Source organism: Hippopotamus amphibius, chromosome 2 (assembly GCF_030028045.1).
Source record: "Hippopotamus amphibius kiboko isolate mHipAmp2 chromosome 2, mHipAmp2.hap2, whole genome shotgun sequence".
Lineage (NCBI taxonomy): Eukaryota > Metazoa > Chordata > Mammalia > Artiodactyla > Hippopotamidae > Hippopotamus > Hippopotamus amphibius.
Genome location: NC_080187.1, coordinates 6898921 through 6923081, shown reverse-complemented (window position 1 = coordinate 6923081; position 24161 = coordinate 6898921). Strand labels below are relative to the sequence as shown.

At 56.6% G+C, this 24161-nt stretch overlaps 1 long non-coding RNA gene across 1 annotated transcript; it reads left to right on the top strand.

Moving 5' to 3' along the window:
* Positions 1-9728: 9728 nt before the first annotated feature.
* Positions 9729-21312, top strand: LOC130845957 (uncharacterized). Its single transcript, XR_009051489.1, has 3 exons — positions 9729-10096; positions 18766-18917; positions 21092-21312. It is a non-coding gene; the product is annotated as an uncharacterized LOC130845957 (long non-coding RNA).
* The last annotated feature ends 2849 nt before the right edge of the window (positions 21313-24161 follow it).

The following is a 24161-nucleotide window of genomic DNA, read 5'->3' as shown; positions in this document are numbered from 1 at the left end:
GGGCACCCGCTGGGGCGCAGCGCCCAGGGCGCACCGGGGAGCGGGTCCCCGCCCCCCGCGCCTGCAGGAAGCGCCCCTCAGAGAAGCCGCGTGCGCCGCGGGTGTGTAAGCTGATATTTTTCTGCACGGCCCCCAGAGGAATTTTTCCATTACCCAGGCAGCGCCTCTCGCCGCAGCCTTTTCTCTCTCCCCGCAGCCTTTTCTCTCTCCCCGCCTGGCTCGCCCGCCGCCCCGCGCCGTCCCCCGCCCCCCGCAGCCCCTCCGGGCCGCCGCGCCGAGGCACTTTGTGCAAATGTAACCTTTCAGCAGGCCCCGCCTCCGCCAGGAAGCTGCGCGCCCGGTTGCCAGGAACGCGGCGCGGCGCGCTCGGAGCTGGAAGGCGGCCCGTTAATCAGCGGAGCTGACAGAAAATCAGACAGCCTGGGCGGCCGGCCGGCCTCGGCCCTCTCCCTGCCGGCGCCTCCGCGCCTCTCTCGCTGCGCGCCCGCTCTTTGTTCCCCGGGCTCGCCCTGCTCTTCCCTCCGCGGCGTTTGAGCCTCTCCATCACGCCCCCGTCTCCTCCCGGATTATCCGTCCTCTTCTCTCTTTTCTCTCTCCTCCCTGCCCCGTGCTTCCCGCTCTCTCCCCCGCCTGCCACATTGCCTCGGACTCACCTCCTTTCCTTCTCCCGGACAGCAGAAAGTCAAAGAAAAGGGGCTCACGCACCTCGTTCTTCGCCAGCCTATTGCGGGGAGGTTGGGCTCCCCGGTGTTCCTTTTGGTAACATCTTCCCCACCGTCTCCCCGGGGTCTCCCCCCGCCCCAGATAGAAAGTTCTTGAGCTAAGGTTTATGAATGACCTTAAGGTGGAGGAGTCCATGAAATCCCTGAAATTATATGTCCCACTTTGGGTGCATGGCGAGGCCGGGGCTGGGGGGGTGGGGGGGCCGTGGAGAAGATTTCGTGGGTTTTTCAAAGTAATCAGTGATTCAGAAAGGTTGAAAATCACAGCCCTCGAGATGCTTCCCATGCAGAATTAAGCTAATCAACAAATATTTATGGAGACCTACTACGCGCCAGGTGTGCTAAGTCCTGGGGATATAGCCATGAACTCCAGACGAGGACCCACACATTAGACAACCTATATATGAATGTCATTACAGGCCCTCTGGGGCTGGGAAGGAACTGGGGAGAGGTTGAGCCAAAGGACAGTTGAGCCCAACCTGGGCTGGGGCAGAGGTGGTGTCTGAGGACTTCACAGGTCCCCTGGCTCCTACTCAGCCTGCACCCCAGCCTCTGCACTCCCAGCGTAGGTGCCACGCCAGTGCAGCCCTTCCCTGCTGTTCCCACAACCGCAGCACTCAAAGCATGCTTGGGGCTGGGGGGGGAGGGGGGACCCTAGGGCCCTACCCTGTGCACTCTTCAAGGCAGTAGAGCTGGCAGAGTGACTGAACCAAAGGTCACTGTGCTCTGTGTAGACAGGCTCAAAATGTGAATCTGTGTTTGTTTTGTGGTAAGAACATTTACTAGCACCTGTTGCGCGACTGCTCTGTGGCAGGTGCTGGGCTAAGCATTTTACATGCATCATCTTTCATTGGTTTACTTGCCACTTGGACAAGTGTCTACTGAGCCCCTCCGCTTGCCAGGCACCCTGCCAGACGCTGGGGGTGGGGGTGGGGCTCCTTGCCCTCATGGACCTCACAGTCTGGTAGAGAAGAGACAACAGATCATTAATGACTGTCACAGTGGGCGACAAGGGCTAGGGACAAGGTAATGAGAGAGACAGCAACCAGTGGGCAAGGCAGGAGGCGGGTGGTAGCTATGCTGGCTAGGGATGTTCAGGGAGGGCATCTCTGAGGAGGGGGCATTCAAGCTGAGATGTAAAGGGCAAGAAGAAGCTGGTCCCCAAAAGGGCTGGTCCCCTGAAAGGTCAGAGAGGAATTTCCCAGGCAGAGGGAACAATCTACAAAAAGTCCTACCATTGGGAGGTGGATGCCACTACTGTGCCCATTTATGGATGAGGAAACCGAGGCTCAGAAAAGTGAAATTCCTTCTGGCATGAGGTCACCGCAGTAGGAACAGGCAAAGCAGGCCCTGGAATCCAGGCCTTCCCCCCACACTTTCCCCTTTCGCCTCCTGCCCCCCCCCCCACCTCTTTCCTGAGGACTGGTCAGCAGGCTCTCTGTGGAGGTAGCAGTGGGTGGCCGGTGTATAGTGCAAAATGGTCTGGTCTGGATCAGAAGGCCTGAGTTCTAATTCTGCCTCTGCCTCTCCCAGCAGGGCGACCTACCTTCTCTGGGCCTCAGTTTTCCCCACTGGGTACAAGGATAATAAAGGCAGGCCTCTCACAAGGTTGCAGTCCAGGGAGGTCAAGGGCATAGAGTATTTAGCAGAGGTCTCTGAACCCAGAAAGCGATCAGTGTGATCATAGCTGACACCAGATTAAACGTGTCGCTATAAAATTGGTTTCTATAACCTGGCGAAAATTAGACAGGATTTTTTGTTGCTGCGAATGGCAGTGAGGGGTTGCCTCTACCTTCTGCTAAAAGGTTCGTGGTGACGCTGCCTGATGCTGCCTCCTTGCTCACCTCCCCAAGCACCCAGCCTTTGTCTAACCCTCCACATGCAGCTCTAGTGTTGCTGTTTGCAGGTTTGCCCATCAAGAGGTGGCAAGGAGATTCTGCTCACTGCGCCCCTGACCTCAGCAAGAATTTACTTTTTGCAATCCCCACTGTGCTCCTGGGCTGCATATAGGAGAAATGAGGGGCAAGGAATCCCCGAGGATGGGGAACGCAATTCGGAGCCTGGAGAAAGAGGAATCTCATGGTTGGTGGTTAATTTCCAGTGTGAATTTGGAGCCAGGCAGAACTCAGGTCTGCTGTCTGGCCTCCACCCTCTCATCTGTAAAATGGGTGTGATAATAACAGCACTTCCTTTGTAGTTGATCATGTTGGAAAAGCCTTAGCCAGTTCCTGGCCTCAGCGAAGGCTCTGCCCTGTCCGTGAGCCTTTATTATCGTGGTGTTTCTGCCCTGGGAGGTTGAGAAGAGAGGATGGAAGAGGCACCATGTGAGCTGAACACTGTAGGACAAAGAACTGGAGGGCTCAAGGAAACGGAGTGCCTTCAGGAGCTTGGGATGAACACACGCACTATATATAAGACAGATAACCAACACGGACCTACTATATAGAACAGGGAACCCTACCCAGTACTCTGTGATAACTTGTAGAGAAAAGAATCTAAAAAAGAATGAATACATGTATACGTATAACTGAATCACTTTGCCGTACACCTGAAACACAACATTGTAAGTCAACTATAGTCCAATAAAATTAAAATATTTCGAAAAGAAAAAAGAAAGGGATTGGCAGCAGAGGGGAACCTGGGAGTGGCAAATAGCCAAGGAGGAGCTGAGGGGGAAGACAGGGTGGGCCTGGATCTGAGCAACCATCCAGGCCTGGATGCTTCTGGCTTCAGGGAACAGGTATCCTGACTCAGGCTGCCATAAGCAATAAGTACACCTGGAAAAAAACATAACAGGCAGCCCAGGGTGGGGCCAGCTCCCAGGTTGGTGCTGTCCCTTCTTCAGCCAGAGCTTAATCTTCAGGAAATAGTGGAGGCCACCTGCTTCCTTCCTGGAGCCCAATGGGAGGGGAAGAGGGCCTGGCATGGAGTGGGTGCTCCATGGAGTTTTGCCAAATGAATGCTGAATGGTGCCCTATTTCTGTCAGAGAATCTTGAGAGAACAGCCATCAGTTAAATAAACAAGCCTTCAGACCAGAGTTTCTTAGGAGACTATCTGGACCTTCTACATTGGAATCACTAGGGCTGAATAATTGCCCCTAAAGACAGCAGGTCATACTCCCTGGAACTGGTGAATGTTACCTTATATGGCAAAAAGGGTGCTGCAGATGTGATTAAACACAGGATCTTGAGATGGAAAAATTATCCTGAATTCTCTGGACAGGCCCTAAACATAATCACAAGTGTCCTTATAAGAGGAGGGCAGAGGAGATTTGATAGGAGGAAAGGTGATCTGAAGACAGAGGCAGAGATTGGAGTGATGAGGCCACAAGTCAAGGAATGCCAGCAGCCACCAGAAGCTGGAAGAGACAAGAAACAGATTCTCTCCTGGAGCCTCCAGAAGGGACCAGCCCTGCCAACACCTGATTGTAGCCCAGGGAAACTCAGTTTGGACTTTGGTGTCCAGAACTGTGATAGAATAAATTTCTGTTGTATTAAGCCACCCAGTTTGAGGTCAGGTATTCCTGCAGCCTTAAGAAATGAAGACAGGATGGCTATTAAAATGGAGATTACTGGGTTCCAAACTAGAAACACTGGATGCTGGGCCAGAGACTCTGCATTTTTATTTATTTACTTATTTATTTATTTACTTATTTATTTTTATTGGTTGTGTTGGGTCTTCGTTGCTGCACACGGGCTTTCTCTAGTAGTGGAGAGCAGGGGCTACTCTTCTTTGTGGTGCACAGGCTGCTCATTGCAGTGGCTTCTCTTGTTGTAGAACACAGGCTCTAGGCGCTCGGGCTTCAGTAGCTGTGGCACTTGGGCTTAGTAGCTGTGGCTCTCGGGCTCCAGAGCACAAGCTCCGTAGTTGTGGTGCACGGGTTTAGTTGCTCCGTGGCACGTGGGATCTTCCCGGGCCAGGGATCAAACCTGTGCTCCCTGCATTGGCAGGCAGATTCTTAACCACTGCACCACCAGGGAAGCCCAAGACTCTGCATTTTAAGCAAGCTGTTCCTCCCCCCCCCGCCCCACAGGACGGCTGCACACTCAAGTGTGAGGAAGAAGCTCTGCATTGGAACTGAAAGTTGACCCGGGCTTGATCCACACAGGAGAACACAGATGAGAGTTAACTTCAGCTCATGGCAGTCTCTTTGGAGCCCTGAGGACCCAGTCCTGTGGAACTCACCAGCTCTCCCAGGAGCCCTGCCCCCAGGCCACGCATATGCTGGTCCTGGCCTGAGCCTGCCTGGGCCCCTTCCCCTCCTCTTGTTTCTTGTCCACCCCCCCCACCCCACCCCCGGTCTTCAGTGTCCCTCATCACAAATCACAGCACCGGACTGTGGCTTCCCCCTTGGGGGCTCTGAGCCCCTCCCCCGCAAACTGGGGCGGGCCCAGTCCTACCTAACCACCAGGGGGCCCCACATTCCTCCCGACACACGCCAGGGGCTCAGAAAACACATGACTGTGCCCAGGATACCACTGACCCTTCTCTGCCCCCCAGACCTTCTGGCAGTGAGACAGGAGCTGGGCAAGTACCCATGGTCCAGTCCCCTCGCCCTGCCCCCTCCTGCAGAAGCAGGCCCGCCCCCCAGGGGCCACACAGGAGTGCAGGCAGAGCCCCTCCACCCCCTCCCTGCCTCTCCCCCAGCACCACCCTGGGCAGCCTGCCAGCGGGTAAACAGAAGAGGAGTCTGGGGAGGAAGAACCCACAGCAGCCTGGCTCTTCGGGGCTGGAAAAGATGGGAGTGTGAGGAGACCAGCACTGCCTTGGATTCGGGACACCTGCCTCAAAGCAGCTGGGTGACTGGCAGTGGGCCCATCCCTTTCCCTCCCTGGTCCTCCATCCTTCAGCCAACGGCACTCAACACTTGGGGCCCCCAGAGCTCGGGAGCAAAGTCCCTGCATTCCATCAGTAGGCACAGTGTCCAAGTGTCTTTTTTTTTTCCTTTTTTTGGCCATGCCAAGTGGCATGCAGGATCTTAGTTCCCCAACCAGGGATCTAACCCGTGCCCCCTGCAGTGGAAGCGCAAAGTCCTAACCACTGGACCACGAGGGAATTCCCCAAGTGTCTTTTGTGGGGACATGTACTACTCCCCAGTTCCAAGCAGGTCTGCTGCTCCCGGCTGTGTTATTGCAACCTGCTGCTTTCACTCGCTGAACTCACCCAGCTCTGAAGACTTGCAGGTCTTCCCCAACTCTGCTCCTGGCCCTAAAGCAACCTTGCAAATAAGTGTGTCCATTTCCCAGCCCATGCAAGGCTGATGGCAAAATGATCAAGTCCAGCCCCTTCCTTCTATCTGCCCAAGATAGATGGTCACTGCTGGCTACCTCCATATCACTCCCTCCTTGAAACCCTCCTTGGCTCCCTACTGCCTACAGCAATCGTTTCCAAACCTCCCTTTTTAGCAGGGAGACTTTCCTACACCTGTGTTTATAAAACAGATGAATGCTGAGCAGCTCTGGCTGAGGCAGGAGTGGGGGCAAGACTGGACTCTGCCCCCACCCTCCCCTCTCCTTGAATGGTTTGCTAATGTTGGTGAACCATTAGCGAAAAGATAAGAAAGGTAGGCGTGCAGCCCACAGACCTCCCATCCCTCCTTGGCTCCCACCCTTCCTTGGCTGGCCTCTTGGGACAGGGGTCGTGGTTGCAGGAAGCCTCCCCAGGAGAGGCCAGCAGGGTCCCCCCTCCCAGTGCCTACAGAAGCACCCACAAATGTTGATGGACTGCCACCCTGCACCAGGCTCTATGCTGGGCACTGGGATACACAAGGCGGAAGTGGCTGCCTTCAGAGAGCAGGAACCTTTGGGTAGGGGCCTGGCACCCGAGAAACAAGTCCAGGGGTAAGATGGCTGCAAATGGCAACACGTGTCACAGAGACAACAGAGCCAAGTACGGGAACGTGGCATGAGGGGCCGGCGGGCATCAGTACACCAGGGAGTCAGAGAGGGCCTTTCTGAGAACCGGGAGCAGAGCATCGGAGCAGAGGAACAGTACATGCAAAGGCCCTGTGGCTCATACAGCTCCTGGTCAGGAATCATGGGATAAAGAAAAGTGTCACATCAAGTCCCTCTCTCTCCACAAAGGGACAGGTACATTAGGCTCACAGCAGCTTCACTCATCAGAGTCAGAGACCAGAAACCCAAATAGCCATTGACAGGAGAGAGGATAAATAAACAGTGAATTCATCTGAGCAATGAAAAAGGACAGGTACGGGTGGGCTCAACGACACGGATGAACCCAAAACATGCAGAGCGAAAAAGCCAGGCATGAACGAGACCGTCCTCCGATTACACTTGTGTGTAAAGGGACAACTGTCCGTGGTGATGGAGGTCAGACTAGTGGATCCCTCTGGAGTGGAGCATGATGGGAACTTCCCCCAAGTGATAGGGAATGTTCGGGTGGATTCTTGCTCTGCGTGGTGATCACACCGTGACACAAATGTAAGAAACTGCGGAGCTGTACACCTAACACGAGAGCGTTTTATCTTATGTAAAGTATACCTCAAGAAAGTACTGAAAGGCAGAGAAACATAGTTTCCCCTATTTGGAAAGAAAGACTCCCGCCTCACCCTAGCCCACCTCTTCCAAATCAGGAGTCACCCTGCAGGGTTTATCTGAGGTCACATCCGGGGGCAGAAAAGTCCTGGCTCGCCTCCCCCCCAAAAAACCCCCACCCAAATTCGTCTAGCCCAACGTGTACGTGAGGACGTGGGTCCTCCCTGACTCTCCCTCCTCCTCCCAGCTCCTCCCCCTCGAGGCTCGAGGGCCTGGAGGGGGTCCCAGGGTGGGGATGGGGTGGACCCAGAGAACAACCTTCCGGAATGTTCGGTGTCAGGCTGGGAAGGGCCCGGCTCCTCCTGAGCAGCTAGGCTGTAACCCGAGCCTCCGGTTAATCGGATTTCTCCCAGGGCAGGACTCCCCCAGGTTCTGGAATGCAGCCTGGGGCCTTGAGGGTGGGGCCGGGAAGGAATAACAAAGGGTGAAACCGCTTTGAAATTCTGCTTCCTGCCCCCCAGCCCCAGAGCTGAACAAACACGCCCTCTCCTCCCGGCTGGCCCTTTGTAGAAAGTGGAGGGGGACGGGGGGTGGGAGAGGAGGAATAAGGGGATGCCCGCCCCTGCCCGGGCTGCGATTGCGTTTCCACCGTCACCCCACACCACCCAACCTCCAGGCCCAGCTGCCCACGCCGGCTTCCCGAAGCCCACCTCCGGCTCCCGGGGACCAGCGCATGAGATCCAGCGCTTCCTCCCCAACTCGATGGGCACCCATCTTGCGCCCACCTGTCGGGATGTGATTCAGCCCCACTGGATGGGGGTCCGGAGGGAGGAGGCATCCGGGGTCTCCCGCAGTGGTTGAGGCTGCGCGGTGAGGCCAAGACTGAGGTCGTCGGGTTAAAGGCCAGCTTGGGGGGGAACATGCCCTTCCCCCTTCTCCCCTTGCCTACCCCAGTGAGGTCTGCTTGCATGGGTCCAGCGCCAGGGTTCTTGTTCTCAAACCCGGACAGGCTGAGACAGGGGCAGTGAACGGACCCGGCATGGCTTTGTTTAGTTTCACTAAGGGGCGCCACCTTTATCTGGGGCCTTTCCACAGCTCTCCAAAGCGCAGGGAGGGTGGGATGAGGATGCAGCCGCCGGGGCCCAGCTCTGCTTACAGCCCTGGCTTCTCAACCTCGGCAAATAAATAAGGGATGAGGAGGGGCAGCAGTGAGGCTTCAGCCCCTCTCCTCCTTCTGACTTCTCCAGAGGTGATGGGAAACAGCCAGGCAGGAGACCTTACCAGGAGAGGAGGGGGCATTCGGAAGGGAGCCATCTCTCCAGCAGGCATGAGAATGGGGAACTAGCAACACACACACACCCGGTGACACACGAGTGTGCACACAAGCACACGCCTAGGCACCTGGCTCCCCTTCCCCTCCCCCCAGCTCTGAGAGCAGTCCCAACAATCCAGTCCCTGCAGTGTCCTCTGAAAAGCCCCAGCGGTTCCCACCACTCTCCCAGAAGACCCCACCCCACCTGCTGCCCCCACTGCAGTCTTCCCTCCTCCTCCTCGCTCTGCCCTTCCTGCCCTCCCACTGCTGAACCCCACCTTCACCCCCCAGCTCAGTTCCCATCTGCAGCCCGGCCCTAAAACACAAGGCTCCCCCAGGCCCAGGTCCAGATGCCCCTGGAACCTCTCCATCCACGGAGCCTCCCCTCAGACAGGACCTCCACCTCAGCTGTGCACCCATTGGACCCCAAGGGTGGACTCCCTGCCTCCCTCCTTAGCCTGCAGTTCAGCCTCCCTGGGCCCTTTCCTCATCCATCTGTCCAGGGGTATTGTCTGGGGGCCAGGTGCCGGGGATGGGGGTAGGAGCTGGCCAGACCATTGCAGGAAATCCCCAGCTTAGGCTCTTGGTGAAGGGAAAGCAAGGGTAGCAGTGGGCTTGACAGCATCGTCCCTGCTGGCAAGGATGTTACGGAAGCGGAGCCAGGGTGGGTGGGGCTGAAAGCCTGACAAGGCTCCCCACCACTGCACAAACCAGCAGATGTGGTCCAGCCACATGAGACCTGCCTATCTCCTCGGGGGTCCCATCCTGTCCAAACAGCTTCACCAACTCCACCAAGCTGGCCTGGGGGGGTGTCTCCTCTGCCCTCCCCAGACCCCTGTGCTGCCCCTGCCACATCACTGACCACTCTGTCCTTGTCCCCATGGCTCTGTCCCCCCACCAGCTGGGTCTCCAGGATGCTGCTCACTGACAGGCTCAGGGAGACAGTGGATTAGTGAGCAAGTGAATGGATGAACAAATGAACGAATGAATGAGGGAAGAGCGTTTCCACCAATTGCTCATTTACAGGCTTCCCTGCCCTTGCAGGTCATGCCCACACTCGGGCCAAGAATTTACCCTCCCCCCAGCCTTGTGTTGGTCATTAACTCAGGGCCTGGACTTGCCTGGTTAATGAATAATTAAGCTGGACAGGGGCTGACCTCAGGCTGACCTTGAGCCTCCCCCCACGTCCTCCCCTAGTCGGATGTGTGACCACTTCAGAGTGACCCTTTTCCTCCTCTTCTTTACTGGTGGGTTCTGAATCCTGCGGAAGTGCCAGGCACAGAGAAGCCCTGGTCCCAGCCCCGGAGTGCCCCAGCCTGCCCCCGAGGCCACTCCCCACTCACCCTAGGACATAGGGAGAATGTCTGGAGTGACATTCTTTCTCCACTCTCCTTACCAAAGCCCAGAATCCCAGAACTGAGCCAACACACAGGCTCTGTCGGTGATGCGCTGAGTGACCTGGGGGGTCCAGCACTGCCCCATCGCTGGGCCTCGGTTTCCCCATCAGTCACACGAGGAGGATGGGTTCGGCACGACTGCGATGCATTCCACGATGCTATGCGAACAGGTGAGTGTTTTGATAGATCCAGAGGAGACCTCAGAGACCACTTCATCATGTGCAGCGAGGGCCCAAAATCACACAGCAAGTAGGGGAGGGCTGGGAGGAGGACACAGTCTTTTGAGCCATAGTTCTGGCCTCGCTCGCCTCCACGGCAGCCCTCCTTGTTGTCCATTATTCTCTTCTCTTCTTGTCATTCACTCATTCTTTCAGTGGATAGGTTAGGTAGGGCTCAGCATGAGGGGCTACGGTCTTGCCCTCAGGGAGGCTCAACCTAAGGGACATAGACATCCCAGGCAGCGACCATCCAGAGCAATTTGTGCAGGTTCACAAAAGGGAGGGGTGAGAGGGCCTCCCAGAGCAGGAGGAGGAGAAGAAAGGGGAGGCAGGAGCTCTTGGCAGGAGCAGATGCCCCACAGAGTGAGAATGACCCCTTGGGAGGGTTACCTGCAGTTCAGTTTGGTTGGCTGTATCAAGATCTGATGAGTGGGACTTCCCTGGTGGTCCAGTGGGTGAGACTCCACACTCCTAATGCAGGGGGCCCAGGTTCGATCCCTGGTTGGGGAACTACATCCTACATGCCGCAACTAAGAGTCTGCATGCTGCAAATAAAAGGTCCCGCATGCCGCAAGGAAAATCCCGCATGCCACAACTAAGACCCGGCAATGCCAAAATTAAATAAATAAATAAATACACACACACACACACACACACACACACACACACACATATAGTTGTTGTTGATTTTATTTATTTTTTGGCTGCGTTGGGTCTTCATTGCTTCACACCAGCTTTCTCTAGTTGTGGCGAGTGGGGGCTACTCTGTTGTGGTGCGTGGGCTTCTCATTGTGGTGGCTTCTCTTGTTGTGGAGCACAGGCTATAGGCACACGGGCTTCAGTAGTTGTGGCACACAAGCTTAGTTGCTCCGTGGCATGTGGGATCTTCCCGGACCAGGGATCGAACCTGTGTCCCCTGCACTGGCAGGTGGATTCTTAACCACTGCGCCACCAGGGAAGTCCCAATAAAAAAATAAAAATAAATCTTAAAAAAACAAAACAAAACGGATGAGCCACAAGTAGGAGTTTGAAATTAACTCCAAGAGAGTGAGGAGTAAACAGGTTTGAACTAGGGAGAGGTGTGGTCAGATTGCTGGAAAGGTGGCTCGGGCTGCTTCTTCGTGAAATGACTGAATGGAGCAGACCCAGCCTGGGAGGCTGTGAGTGTCACCCCAGGCAAGAGGCAGTGGCGTCTGGGTCGGTGTCAGGATGTGGGAGAGAAGTAGACAGATTCAAGTTATTAAGAAGTAGAATCCTTAAGACTTGGTAACCAACTTCTTCTTCTGGCCAAGATGGAGTAACAGAGGCCAGATTTCCTATCCCACTTGAAACAACCAAAAAATTCAAACAAACAAACAAATACATGAAACAGTGGTTTTCAAGAAAGAACCATGTGAAAGGATTAGAGGGGACTGTATCTGATGCTCATACAGGGCTGGGAATACTGGCTGTTGCCACCAGGCAGACTGGAAAAGTCATAATTCACAGGGAAGTGGGTAGAGCACTTAGGAAGGTCTTGTCTCAGAGGTGGGGAATAATTAGCCCTAGACGGAGCACTGCTAAAAACCCACCTAATAAATCATAAGGCAAGACCCAAAAGGATCAATTGGTTCCCAAGTAATCTGCTTCCTAGAATAAGCTTAAGAAGATTTATAAGGATACACAAATATCCAAAAATCACGTCTGGCATCCACTAAACATTACCAGGCACACAAAGAAGCCAGAAAACACGACCTGTAAAGAAAAGAATAATCAATCAATTGAAACTGACCCAGAACTGACACAGATGTTAGAATTAGCAGAAAGGATCCTAAAACAGTTTTCATAACTGTATTCCATATTTTCAAAATGTTAGACACATGAAGATATAAAAAATACCCAAATTAACATCTAAGAGCTGAAAATGACAATGTCTGTGATGAAAAATACACTGAATGGGATTTGTGCAGACTAGATAAGGCAAAAGAAAAGTTAATGAACATGAAGGCATAGCAATAAAAACTATCCAAAATGAAACAGAGAGAGAGAAAAAATTTTTTAAATGGAGGGACGTCCCTTGTGACACAGTGGTTAAGAATCTGCCTGCCAATGCAGGGACACAGGTTCGAGCCCTTGGCCGGGAAGATCCCACATGCCGCGGAGCAACTAAGCCTGTGCACCACAACTACTAAGCCTGCGTTCTAGAGCCTGCACACTGCAACTACTGAGACCACGTGCTGAAACTACTGAGGCCTGCGCACCTAGAGCCCATGTTCAGCAAGAGAAGCCACTGCAATGAGAAGCCCATGCACCCACTGTGAGAAGAGTAGCCCCGATCACCACAGCTAGAGAAAGTCCACACACAGCAACGAAGACCCAACGCAGCAAAAAAAGGAAAGACTACCAGTCAGCTGTAGGATAATTCCAAGCAGCTGAATATATAAATAATTGGAAAGGAGGAGGGGAACAGAAAAAATATCAGAAGAAATCATGGATGAAAAATTCCCAAATGTAATGAAACCTGTATCCAAGAAGCTCAATGAACCCCAAGCACAGATGCTTGGTGACCGACTGGAAGTGGAAGGTGAAGGTGAAGGAGCAGGCAAGGGTGATGTCCTTGCTTCTGGCCCAAGAGACGTGGCTGGGGTACCATTCTCTGAGGGGGAGGCCTGCAGGAGGGGAGGTAGGGTGGGATCTGTGTGGGCTTTAGGGACACGGATGAACTTGTCAGGGACAGCAAGCATGATGGGTCTAGTGTTCCGAAGGCAATGGACTGGAGACAGAAGTCCAGGAGACCATGGACTTGGTGGGCACTGCCAGACAAAGCTGAGACCAGGGGCAGACCCCAGGACACATCATCAGTTAATCAAGAGGCAGAGCCAGGGGGGCCACATGGACAGCCTGAGAAGGGACATGCAGAGAGAGAACAGGGAAACCCAAGGAGCACAGTACCCGGGTGGAGTGGCCTTGATGAGAGATTGGGTCTAAAGTGGCAATGCTGTCACTCAGAGGTGAAGTCTGGTAAGGCTACCTTGGCCCTAGGGCGGGACCATCTCAGGATATTGTACAGAAAGTGATAGATGTCCCAGGGTGGGGCGGGACCAGAGGGGTCTGGAAGAGGGTGGCAAGCATAAAGTATTCTCTGAAGAGTGAGAGCTAGATGGGTGGGATGTGGGGTGGAGGCAGGGATGTCTGAATTTCAGACCTCAAAGATGCGGCCGTGGGAGTGATGACCAGGTCAGTGTGGACCACGGTGCAGGGGCCAAGCCAAGGCCCCCAAAAACAACAGGATGAAGAAAGGGCCATGTTGGCCAGGGGGTCCTGGTGGTGTTGGAGGGACACTGAGGGAGGAGAAGAGGACTGTGGGAGGCCCCAAAGTCTTCTGAGCATGAAGTGTTGTGCCAGAGGTGAGGAGGTGACCCCAGGGACCAGGGTGCAGGAGCCACAAAGGGGTGAGGGAGTTGGGTGGGGTTGGGGGAGCGGCAAGCTGTGGTGGATGAAGAGCATCACGGACTTAGCTCAGAGACCACAGAGATTCCTATGGGGAGAGAAAGAGGAAAAGAGCGCGAGCAAGCTTGTTTTCTGCGCCCTGGGCTCCATCACTACCACCGAGGCCGGCAGCTTAAGGAAGGATGCGCTTGTGCATCTTGCCTTCACAGGAGGCTCCGGCTGCCTAAGAGGAGAGCCCTGGCTCAGCCCTGACCTGAGCCTTGAAGCCAGAGTGGTGGGATGGAGAAAAAGTTGAGAGGAGCCAGGCCCCACGTCCTGCCCCTGGAGCCTGATGAGTCTCAGGGCAGACAGGCTGGGGCGCAGGTGTGAGAGGCCCGAGCAGGGATGTGGCAGGTGGTGGCCTGCCTCTCTAAGCTCAGAGGCTCAGGAGAACCTCCCTTGGCAAGGGGCCCGGGGGAAGCCTCAGCCCGCTCGGCAAAGCCACCTGCTGTCTCCTGCCCCTGCCAGCCCTAGAGGCCCCGGGGGGTGCACGGAGGAGGCCGTTTCCCTGGATCCCAGCTGGGTGGAGGGGCAGCTGGCAGTCCTGGCCAGCTTCTATCTCCCTCTTCAGCATCTTCTACCAGGTAAGCAGCAGCCAAGCCCCGCCCAGGTCTCTCTGTCCTTTTGCACTCTGCTGAAGGATGGGGAAGCGCCCTCCTCCCCCAGGGAACATGCTGTGCTCCCCAGTGAACTGAAGGCCAGGCACAAACATAAGGAGTCTCGGAAATGCGCATGCACTTGGGAGGAGCTTCCTACACTAACGTGCACGTGTGTAGAGGAATTACACAGTGGCACGTGCAAACACAAGGAAGGCGTGAGTACCTGCACTACATGCACCTGCATACGTGTGCATGCCAGCATGCACACACTGCGCACCCAGAATGCAAACATATAGCAGATGTCCGGGCACACAACCATTTCACACACGTCCCTGCAGCTCTGTGCGTCCACAGAGGTGCCCACTCCACGTGCTTATAAAGCATTCACAGAGGTGTTCGCCCCCACACACAAATGTGCATGGAAAACGAAGTGCACACAGATGTACACCGGCACAGGCAAGACGCACACACACGCACATTTACGTAAACGTACACATGCACGCACACACACGCTTATTCGTGCGTATACGGAGCCACTCACATGCGTACATGCAGACTCGGCAGTACATGCACACGTGCACAGCTATGCCCGTGTACCCAATGCACAAATACACATGCACAAAGATGCATGTGCGGATACGTGTGTGTCCTCACATATACCTGCACGCTTAGGAAAGCCTAACTAAAGGCACTCAGCACATTCATGCTACTTTGAAAGCGCCACGAGGACAGGGACTGTAGCCCCCTCAGTGACAGCTGCATCCCTGATGCCCAGCTTAGGGCCTCGTGCCCAGGAGCTTGTAGAATAAAACATCGGGAAACAGCTTGGGCAAAATCTCAGAGGCAGGAGGGCGACAGACAGTCTGGGGAGTGGCTAGGGGACCCTGGTGAGTGAGTAGGGCTGGGAAGGGCCCGGTGAGGGGGATGGGGGCTTTCAGGATGGTTACTCCTTTTTCTCCTCCCACGCCCCTCCTTCCCCACTCACTCTTCTCTGCTAGGCATACGGATGGCAGGTGGAAGGTCAGATGGGGCAGGAGGGAGGGGCGTGTCACGAAAAACCCATGGCTTTGCAGCCAGGGAAGCAGGTCTTGTTTCACATCTTGACTCTATCTTAGTGCTGGGGACCCGGCCAGGGCACTGACTTTCTCTGGGCCTTGTTACATGCTGCTAGGTGTTCAGCTGTAAGAATTTTCACAAAGTGAACCGGCCTGTGTAACTAACCAGAATCCAAATCAGGAAATAGAACATTTTCTGCTTCCCAAAGCGCATGAGGGTCAGTTTTTACAGAAGGTAAGGCAGCTGCAACCCCCACAGGCTGGCCTGCACCCCCTGCCCCTGTAAGTTTCTATTTGCCCTCACAGCCAGCAAGAGGGCACTTTGTCTCCTAGCTCAGGATCCCTTTGTCAGGGTCCCTGCAACCCACAGGGAGAAGAGGAAAGAACAGCCTCAGCCTCCAGCACTCTGGCCCCAGGGCTCCTGTGGCCACCTCCCCTTCAGCACCTCTGGATCCCCATTTGGGGAGCCAGGAAATCTTGGGAGGGGAAGCACGGAGACGCCAAGTTTCTATGCCATCCTGCCCCTTCGATTGAGCCACTTGTTGGTAGCATCCAAGGTCCTGTGGCTTTAAGGGAACACTTGAACCCAGGGCTGACCCAATTCACAGCCCACAGCTCCCACAGCGGTGGAGACAATCATCTCCATTTTACAGGGAAGGAAACTGAGGCTCAGAGAGCCCAAGAACAGAGCCAGGACTCTAGCTGTGGGGATGAACTTGACCCTGCCATCCCCCTGCTCAATGCCCTTCTGTGCTCCCCTTCACTGGTACACTCCCAACCCCTCCATGACCGGACCCCGCCAGCCTCTTCCTGGGGGGACATAGGGTCTAAACCCCTTTTTGTAGAAGGCCTGGGATAGGGACAGGGACAGGGGCTTGTCCAAGGCCACATGCTGCTGAGTGGAGGGACAGGATAAGAGCTCAGATCCTCTGCTTTCCAGCCTGGATTCAAACCTGCCCCCGCCCAACCAGTTTAGCACTGGGAAAGGAGAGGCCTCCCCGCCTCCCCTTTCCCCTTCCCTGGAGGCTGCAGAGCCAGCTGTCCTGAGCCAAGTGCTCCTGGAGGACCTGACCCCCTTTCCTCCCTGACCAGCCCCTCAGCCTTTGATACGTCACCCACTAAGAGCCCGCCCCCTCCAGCTCTGCTCTGTTAGCTGGGTTCTAGTGTCATGGGGCCATTGGGTGTCTGTATGGGGTGGACAAGGCACCTCCCCTCTCTGAGCTTAGTTTACTCATCTATAAAATGGGGCTATGACATATCTCCTAGAGTCGCTGGGAAGAACTGGCGGTATAAACGCGAAATAAACCCCCAACACGTTTCCTTCCCGGCGACAAGCCCAGGCATTCCTCCTGGAGCCTCCCATTTTACCCTCTCAGCAAGCAAGGCGTAGGTTTATAGGGGAGGAAACTGAGGCTTAGGTCACGCACTTTTCCAGGCAGCAGGGCTCCAAACCCCGGTCTACGGGGAGCAGGGGTTCGTCCTTCCTCCCCGCCAGCTCGCGGGCTCCACGGGCGCAGCGCCCACACTGGGGGCGTTCTCCGCACCCAAGGGGGTCGCAGGGTGCCAGGTCCACGGGGCGGGGCGCCCAGCGCGGGGGGCGGGGGCCAAGCTGGGGAGAGCGGGGTAGTGGGCGGGGGCGCCTGTCAGTGCAGGGTCGGCCTTGCGTCGACATCGCTGCGGGATGAATGGGCGAAGAGAGAGCAGAGACGCAGGGGAGGAAGAGGAGGAGGAGGAGGTGGAGGATGGCCGGGAGGGGGTGGGGAGAGGGAAGGGAGAGGGGGGAGGGCCCGCCCCCGCGCCCACCGCCGCCTCCTCCCCGCCCCCCGCCCGGCGGGCCCGGCCCGGGTCTGCAGCCGTCAGCGCCGAGCGCGGCCCCGCGGCCCCGCCGAGGGATCGATAACTAATTTCACCGCAGCAGCCGCCCCAGTTTTTTCCCGATAATTGTGCGCCGGCAGCTGCGAGCGAGGCCCCCAGCCCGGCGCGCGGCCCCCGCCCGCGCCCGATCAATTGACACTGCCACCGGGCGGCAGGAAAACTCATTTTTCTCTCCCTCCCCGGCTCCCGGTGGGCGCGGGCGAAGCTCCGCCTTGGGCCGGGGAGGCGGGGGGCGCGGGCCGGTTCCCGGACAGACTCGGGTTTGGGAAGGAGGCTCCCAGGGAGCCCGAGGCCGCCGGAGTGCCTCAATTTCTCTCCTGCACGAGCAGGGGCGTGGTCGAGGGCCTGGGGGCTGGACTGACCCCGCCCCCTCGGCTTTCCCGGGGCGGGCCAGCGAGGCACCTGCCCCCGCATCGGTGCTGGGAGGGAGGACCAAGAGCGCCGGCGCCGTGGTCTGCACCTGTGGGTTCGAATCCGGCTTTGACCGGTTACCGCTGTGTGACCTTGGACTGGCTTTGCCCTTTGGGCTCTTCGTCTTCGAGCCTCAGTTTCCCCATCTTCCCAAAGGGGCCGGCGCAGTCCTGGGCGTGCAAGGCTGTAGATCAGAGGCGAGTACGCGCTCCATAAACGGTGGTTGTGATCGGAGAGCAGAGGGAATCTTCATCCCTCAGTTACTCACTGAGCACCTACTGTGCGCCAGGCCCTGTTCTGGGCTTGGGGACAGAGCAGCGATGACAGCAGATAAAAATCCCTGTCCTTGTGGAACTGACCTTCTAACGAGGGGATGGGCAGTAAACAGTATGTAAGTGAAGTAACGAGTGAGAAGAGAAAAAGCCATGGAGAAAAGTAAACTAGGGCATGGGGCACAGAGTGTGGGGAGGGGGCGTGCAAGGGCAGTGCAGCCCCCCAGGACCAACTGAGCAGGCCTTCATTGCCAGGGGCCCCTTTGGAAAGCTCTGAGCTGCTCCCTCTGCACATTTCCCAGCCTGCTGTCTGCTCAAGGTCAGGGAAAGCTGCAGACTTGGCGTTCTCTGAGGAGGGAGGGCAGAGGGGGGGAGAAGGTGAGATGGGGGGGCGGGTGTCTAGAGAGGAAGGGGGTGTGCAGACCGAAAGAGAAGGGAGGACAGAGCTCTGATGGCCAGGAGGCCTGCAGGGTCAAGGCTGGAAGGGACTCAGGTAGCCAGCCACCCCAGCTGGGCCCCGGAGGCTCAGAGAGGGGCAGGGTCCTGCCCAAGGCCACAGTACATGTGGGGGTCAGAGGTGGGCACCTGGGTGTTGGCTCCAGACCCTGCAGAAGGGTGAGACGGGCAGAGAGGAAGAGAAGAGAGAGTCACCGAGGGGAGGGGGCAGCCCATAGGCTGGGTCAGAGAGGGGCTGGGAGCTTTCTTGGAGCAATGTGGGTTGTGTTAGGACATCTTCGGCAGGACTGGGAATGACTCAGGGAACCCAATCTGCTGACCAGACGCCCCCCGCCCCCCTCCAACCAGTTACCCAAATCTGACAGAGAGGTGCTAAGGCTTCCCCATGCTGGTGGGTGAGCCAGGCAGGGGGCGGGGCCCTTGGCTGCTGGGGAGGTGGGCCGGTCTGGGTCTCAACAAACCTCAGAATGCTCCCCCTGCCTCAGTTTCCTCATCTCGAAAATGGAGCGAGTGGTGAAGTTCTGAGGTCCTGTCCGCCTCCTTCCCTCCGGATTCCTGGCACACCCAGCCCCATCACGGGGCTGAGAGCAGTGACTCGGCAGAAATGAAAGCTCCAGACTGCTAGCAACCAAATGAGGTTAGCGGAAGAGGGAAGGGCTGGACTGGGTGGGATTTGGAACAAAGGGAGCTAGGCTGCATCCACCTGTTTGTCCATCCACCCACCCACCCAGACATCCATTCAGTCATTCAACACATACTTAGTAAGCACCTGCTGTGGGGGGGGCACTGTGGAGGGGAGTGGGCAGAAGCGCCCCACCTCTCCCATCCTCTCCCTCTCCCCATGACCCCCATGCTTTCTCTGGAGGAGGGGTCGAATGAGCACTGGATTGGGAGTCAAGATAGGACTCAGGCCCACTGGGCGGCCCCTCTGTGCCTCGACTGGACTAACCACAACCATGCTGAGGGCCTGGCTCCCAGCATCTCGTTCAGTCCCTCAGTTCCCCTGAGCCCAGATAAGGGAACGGAGACCAGGACCCACCCAGGGTCCCAGAGCCAGAAGGCTGTGCCTGACCCAGAGCCCTGCCCGCCTGAGGAAGGACTGCCCATCAGGAAGGATCTGAGGATCCCAGGCGGAAACCAGACCACGGGGTGAGGACCAAGGGGGCTCAGAGTCCCCTTGTCCTGTCCCTCAGTTGGTGGCCTTGGCTGCCAGTCCTCTCAGAAAGGCCTCTGTGGGTCAGCCTAGCAGCTGCCCCTTTGTCCAAACCCAACAGTGGCTGATGCCCTGAGGGGCCAATCAGGGCAACTTCAGCCTCCACGCTGTCCCCGAACCAGCCCAGGCGGAGGCCAAGCCTCCCTTTGCAGAGAGATGTGTACTCAGTCCATCACATCTCAGAACACCGTGGCACGACCACATCCAAGGCCCTACAGAATTCTAGATCCTGTCACTCTGGGCCTTGGACCAAGGGCCCTACTTAATGGCAAGGGAAGAGCACGGTGGGTACACAACACGGTAGCCCCTGGTCTGACCCTGGAGCCATGGGCCTGATGGGACAGTGGGGCAGCCGGCTCGTGCAACACCCTGTGTCCAGGACCCACTGCCAGTCAACGGTGCTGTGTCCCCAGTAACTAGGACACACGGTCCAGAAACAAGCTGTGGAAATAGGATTGCCTCCGCCTCCATCACTCCAGTGCCTCCCCTGTACATTTGTACTTCTCTCTGCAAGCTGAGATTTTGTCAGATAAGAGGTCCTGGTTCCCTCCTGGGACTGGAGGGGAGGTGGGGGAAGAAGAGGGGGAGCTGGAGGGAGGGAACAGGAATTTAGGGGGAGGGCTCCACCAGGCACAGGATGGGTCTCACTGAACTCAAAGCTGTGACTGCCACCTGACCACTTTGGAGTCCCCCTGCCGGGGACCAGCAGGCCGAGGAAGGAGTTGCTGTTCAGGCGTGGGTCATTCACCCCCGATGCAGCTGCGGGGGCAACAGGTTGTCTCAGTAAACGGGCTTGTGTCAAGTCTTTGCAGGGACTGCGGATGGCCAGCTCCTTGAAGGGCACTCTAATGGACCAGGCCCAGTGCAGGGCAGGAGCAGAGCTGACTCCTGCAAGGGGCGGACTGTATTGAACACCTCTCCTGCGCTACTGCCAACCTCTTGGCTTTGCCTCTTCAGCCAGGCCCAGCAATAAATAGCCCCTGCAGGGTCTGGCCAGGCAGCTGCAGGATGACAGTGCCTCACCCTGAGTTGCATCTTGCTTCCTGCCCTGGGACTTCTCTGATGTCTCGTATGGGATGTCCCTCCCCGCATCAGGAACCCACTCAGGAGTCACACGAGATCAGCTGTAACACCATTCAGGCCAACCCTTGATCCAAGGGAGACAGAGCTATGGGATGCTTCCCCCTTTCTTCCCCCAGGCAGATGTTCCCAAGATGCATTTCATAAGGAATCTCAGACAACCCTGGGGGCCCAGACACCCAGACGACCTTAATGGTGAACTCAGGATCCGCATTTGTACTGGCTCTCTTTCCCCTCTCTCCTGCTTCCCTCTCCCTTCTCCCCATCCCTCACTCTTGCCCCCGCAGCTATGCTCCCAAACAGACTATGTGTACCTCAGCCTTTATGTTAGGCTGCTTTCAGGGAGCCCAGACCAAAGATTACATCCCTAACCCTCCCTCCCAAATTTGCAGGTTGACGTCCTAATCCCAGTACCTTAGATGTGACTGTATTTGGACACAGGGTCTTTAAAGAGGTAATTAAGTTAAAATGAGGTCATCAGGGTGGGCCCTAATCCAATATGACTGGTGTCCTTCTAGGAAGAGGAGATTAGGACACAGACAGGCACAGAGGAAGGATCACATGAAGACACAGCAAGAAGACGGCCGTCTATAAGCCAAGGAGAGAAGCCTCAGAAGAAACCAGCTCTGCTGATACCTTGATCTTGGGTCTCCAGTCTCCAGGCTGGAAGAAAACAAATTTCTGTTGTTTAAGCCACCGGTCTGTGGCACTTTGTTATGGCAGCCCTGGGAAACCAATACACAGGTGTATTCTATTATCATCCCATTTTACAACCAAAGAAACAGAGGCTTCAAGAGGCAGAGGACTCGCCCAGGGTCACACAACTGATGACTAGCAGAGCCCAAATGCAAACAGGGCTCTTTGTTTGGCAGAGTAACAAGCCCTCCACACTAGGGATGCTAGGAACCAAAGAGTCTTCAGATCCCCTGGCCGAGCACCCCCAGTCTCCCCTCCCAGGTCTGGGAAGCCCCTCCCCCCATCCAGGCCCACCGCTCCTTCTCCAGCTTTGACTTCATTGGCCTTGGGAGGCTCCCTCCAGCTCCCTGCCTCTGGGCCGCTGGCTCCATTGGCTGCAGCGCTGAGCTTTGCCAGCTCAGTCACTCCCTCCCTCATTCCTCTGAAGTCTCTCCTCCAGCAGTGTTGTACACACACACACACATGCTCAGCGCTCATCACCCCCTTTCGGCAGCCACTCTGAGGCTCTTTCTACCACCTTCCCTAATGCCTGCTGCAGACCAGCCTCAGAGTGGCTTTGGAGGCGCCCCTTGAAGACCCTGACCCCATTGCTGCCTGCGTCCCAGTTGCCCAGGTGAGCACCCTGCTGTCCTAGCTGGGCACTGTGCACAGAGGATCTCACTGACTCCTACTCCCTGCAGCAGGGACTAGTATTGTCTCCATTTTCTATATGAGGAACTGAGTCCCAGAGAGGGGTAGGGCTCTGCCTAAGGATGCACAGCAATGAGTGGGGGGCCTGGGATTCATCCCGAGTCTCAGGACCCAGCTCTCTCCAGCAGAGGCCAAACTCAGAGAATGGGATTAATTCCAAAATGCCGCGGCTACGATGCAGGACTTTCCCTGAGAGCAGGTTATGACGCGGGGCAGAGGGCAGGGACTGGGTGTGTGCACCCAGAGGTCATCTCCCTCCCCGCCACTGCCCTGATCCTCCCCCCGGGGGTGCTCCACTCCCGAAGGATAACCATGAACCTCCATCCAGCTCACGCTCATTCCCAGGTGGCTGCCTGACCCTCGGGTAGAGGTGCTCTGCAGAGCCCCTCGAGGACTCCCACTGGGGGGGGCGGGAGGCTGGCAGTGACCAAGCTTTATCAAGCACCTCCTATGTGCCAGGGTCTTTGTCGTGTTGTAGCAAGGGAAGGGGGAGCCAGGCCAGGCCTGACCTCCAAGAGCACATGGTCTAGCGGGGGAAACACACACAATGAGCTTTGATCACGACGGATGCTGGCAGGGAGAGGCAGTCAATACCCAGTCTCAGGAGAGGTTAGGGAGGGCTTCCCAGAAGGGGTAGAGAGAAGGCCTGTGGAGTGGAGCTGGGGGAGGCTCCCGAGGGGCGGGCTGTGTGGGGCCCGTGAGCCACCTTAGACTCTTGTCTTTCTCTGTGTTTTGAGATGGCCGCACCAGCTCTCCACGATGGAGAATGGGGTCAAGGCATAGAAGCAGGCAGAAAAGCAAGAGGTCAGCAGTGCGTCCAGGTGAGAGGGCCTGGGATGTGTCAGCTGGCATGAATATTAAAAAAAAAAGACCCAAGACTCAGCACAGCAGCGACTATAATATCCAGTCCTGATTTCAAACTGGGAGGGACCTCAGAGCGTCTCAGTTTGTGGACACACAGTTTTACACATGAGGAAACTGAGGCCCGGAGAGAGGAAGTGCTTTACCCTTACGTGAGTCTGCTGGTTCATTCATTTAACAAACATTTTTTGGGCACCTACTAGGGGCCAGATACTATACAAGAGGCTGGGGACATAAATAAAAGGAAGATAGACCTGTCCCACTGTCCCAGGGTGTGCTGGGGTCAAACCTGCATGGTTCTCAGTGCAGGATGGCCAAGGCGGAGTAGGATAGCGATGATGACAAGATTACACTCAGGAGTATTCTCCATCACCAGACAGCGCCTCAAGCCTTCTGTAAACATGATCTCATTAATTGCTACAACGTTGCAAGGGAGTGCTGGGTGCCATTTTACAGATGACAGGAGTAAGGGTCAGAGATTAAGCAGTGACCTGCCTCACCCAGGCATGAGGGAGGGACCGAGCAGGCTGTCTGGGCTAAGGGGCCAGGCCAGCCCTTGCCCCGCCACCCCACCCCAGCTTGCCCTCCTCCTGGCCTGACCAGGTCCTCCCCAGGACCCCGGCCAGAACTGAGGGGATGGTATGTGGGTGGAGTGGGGCCAGAGCTGGGGGAATGGTATGGGGGGCTTGGGGCCACAGCTGGAGGGATGGTATGGGGGGGTGGGGCCAGAGCTGGGGGGTGGGGTGGGGCCAGAGCTGGGGGGATGGGGTGGGGGCGGGGGGGGGGAGGGCCTCCTGGAGAAGTACTGCCTGGCTTGGCATCCCCTGGGGACCCTGGGAGGTCTCTGCCCCTTCCCGCATTCAGTGGAGGGGCCCAGGCTAGGGAATGGAGGTCACAGGGAGGTCAGGAGGAAGGAAGGAGCAGAATGTGTCAGAGCTGAAGGCTGCAGGCCTCCGCCATCCTTCTCCCACTCTCCGCTCTCTCTTCCCCCTCCAGCAGCAAAGCAACCTCCCTGAGTCCATGGTCTGCACAGGGGAGAGGGGACCAGCATGGGGAGCGGAGTGCTCTGGCCTCCCCCTGCTCCAGCCCCTCTCCGGGGCACAGTCTTGGCCCCACCACTATCCCCCATCACTACCTGCAGGAACACACGTGCTGCACACCCTTCCTGCACTGAGCAAGCACGCACATGCACATGTGTGTGATCGCAGCCTCCTCGCTCACGCCCCCGGACCCATGCATTCACTCATTCATTCACTCAGCAAAGTTCTGAGCACCTGCTCTGGGCTAGATCCCATGCTGGCTGCTGGTGATAGGGGAGAACAAGGCATTCTAGGTTCCTGC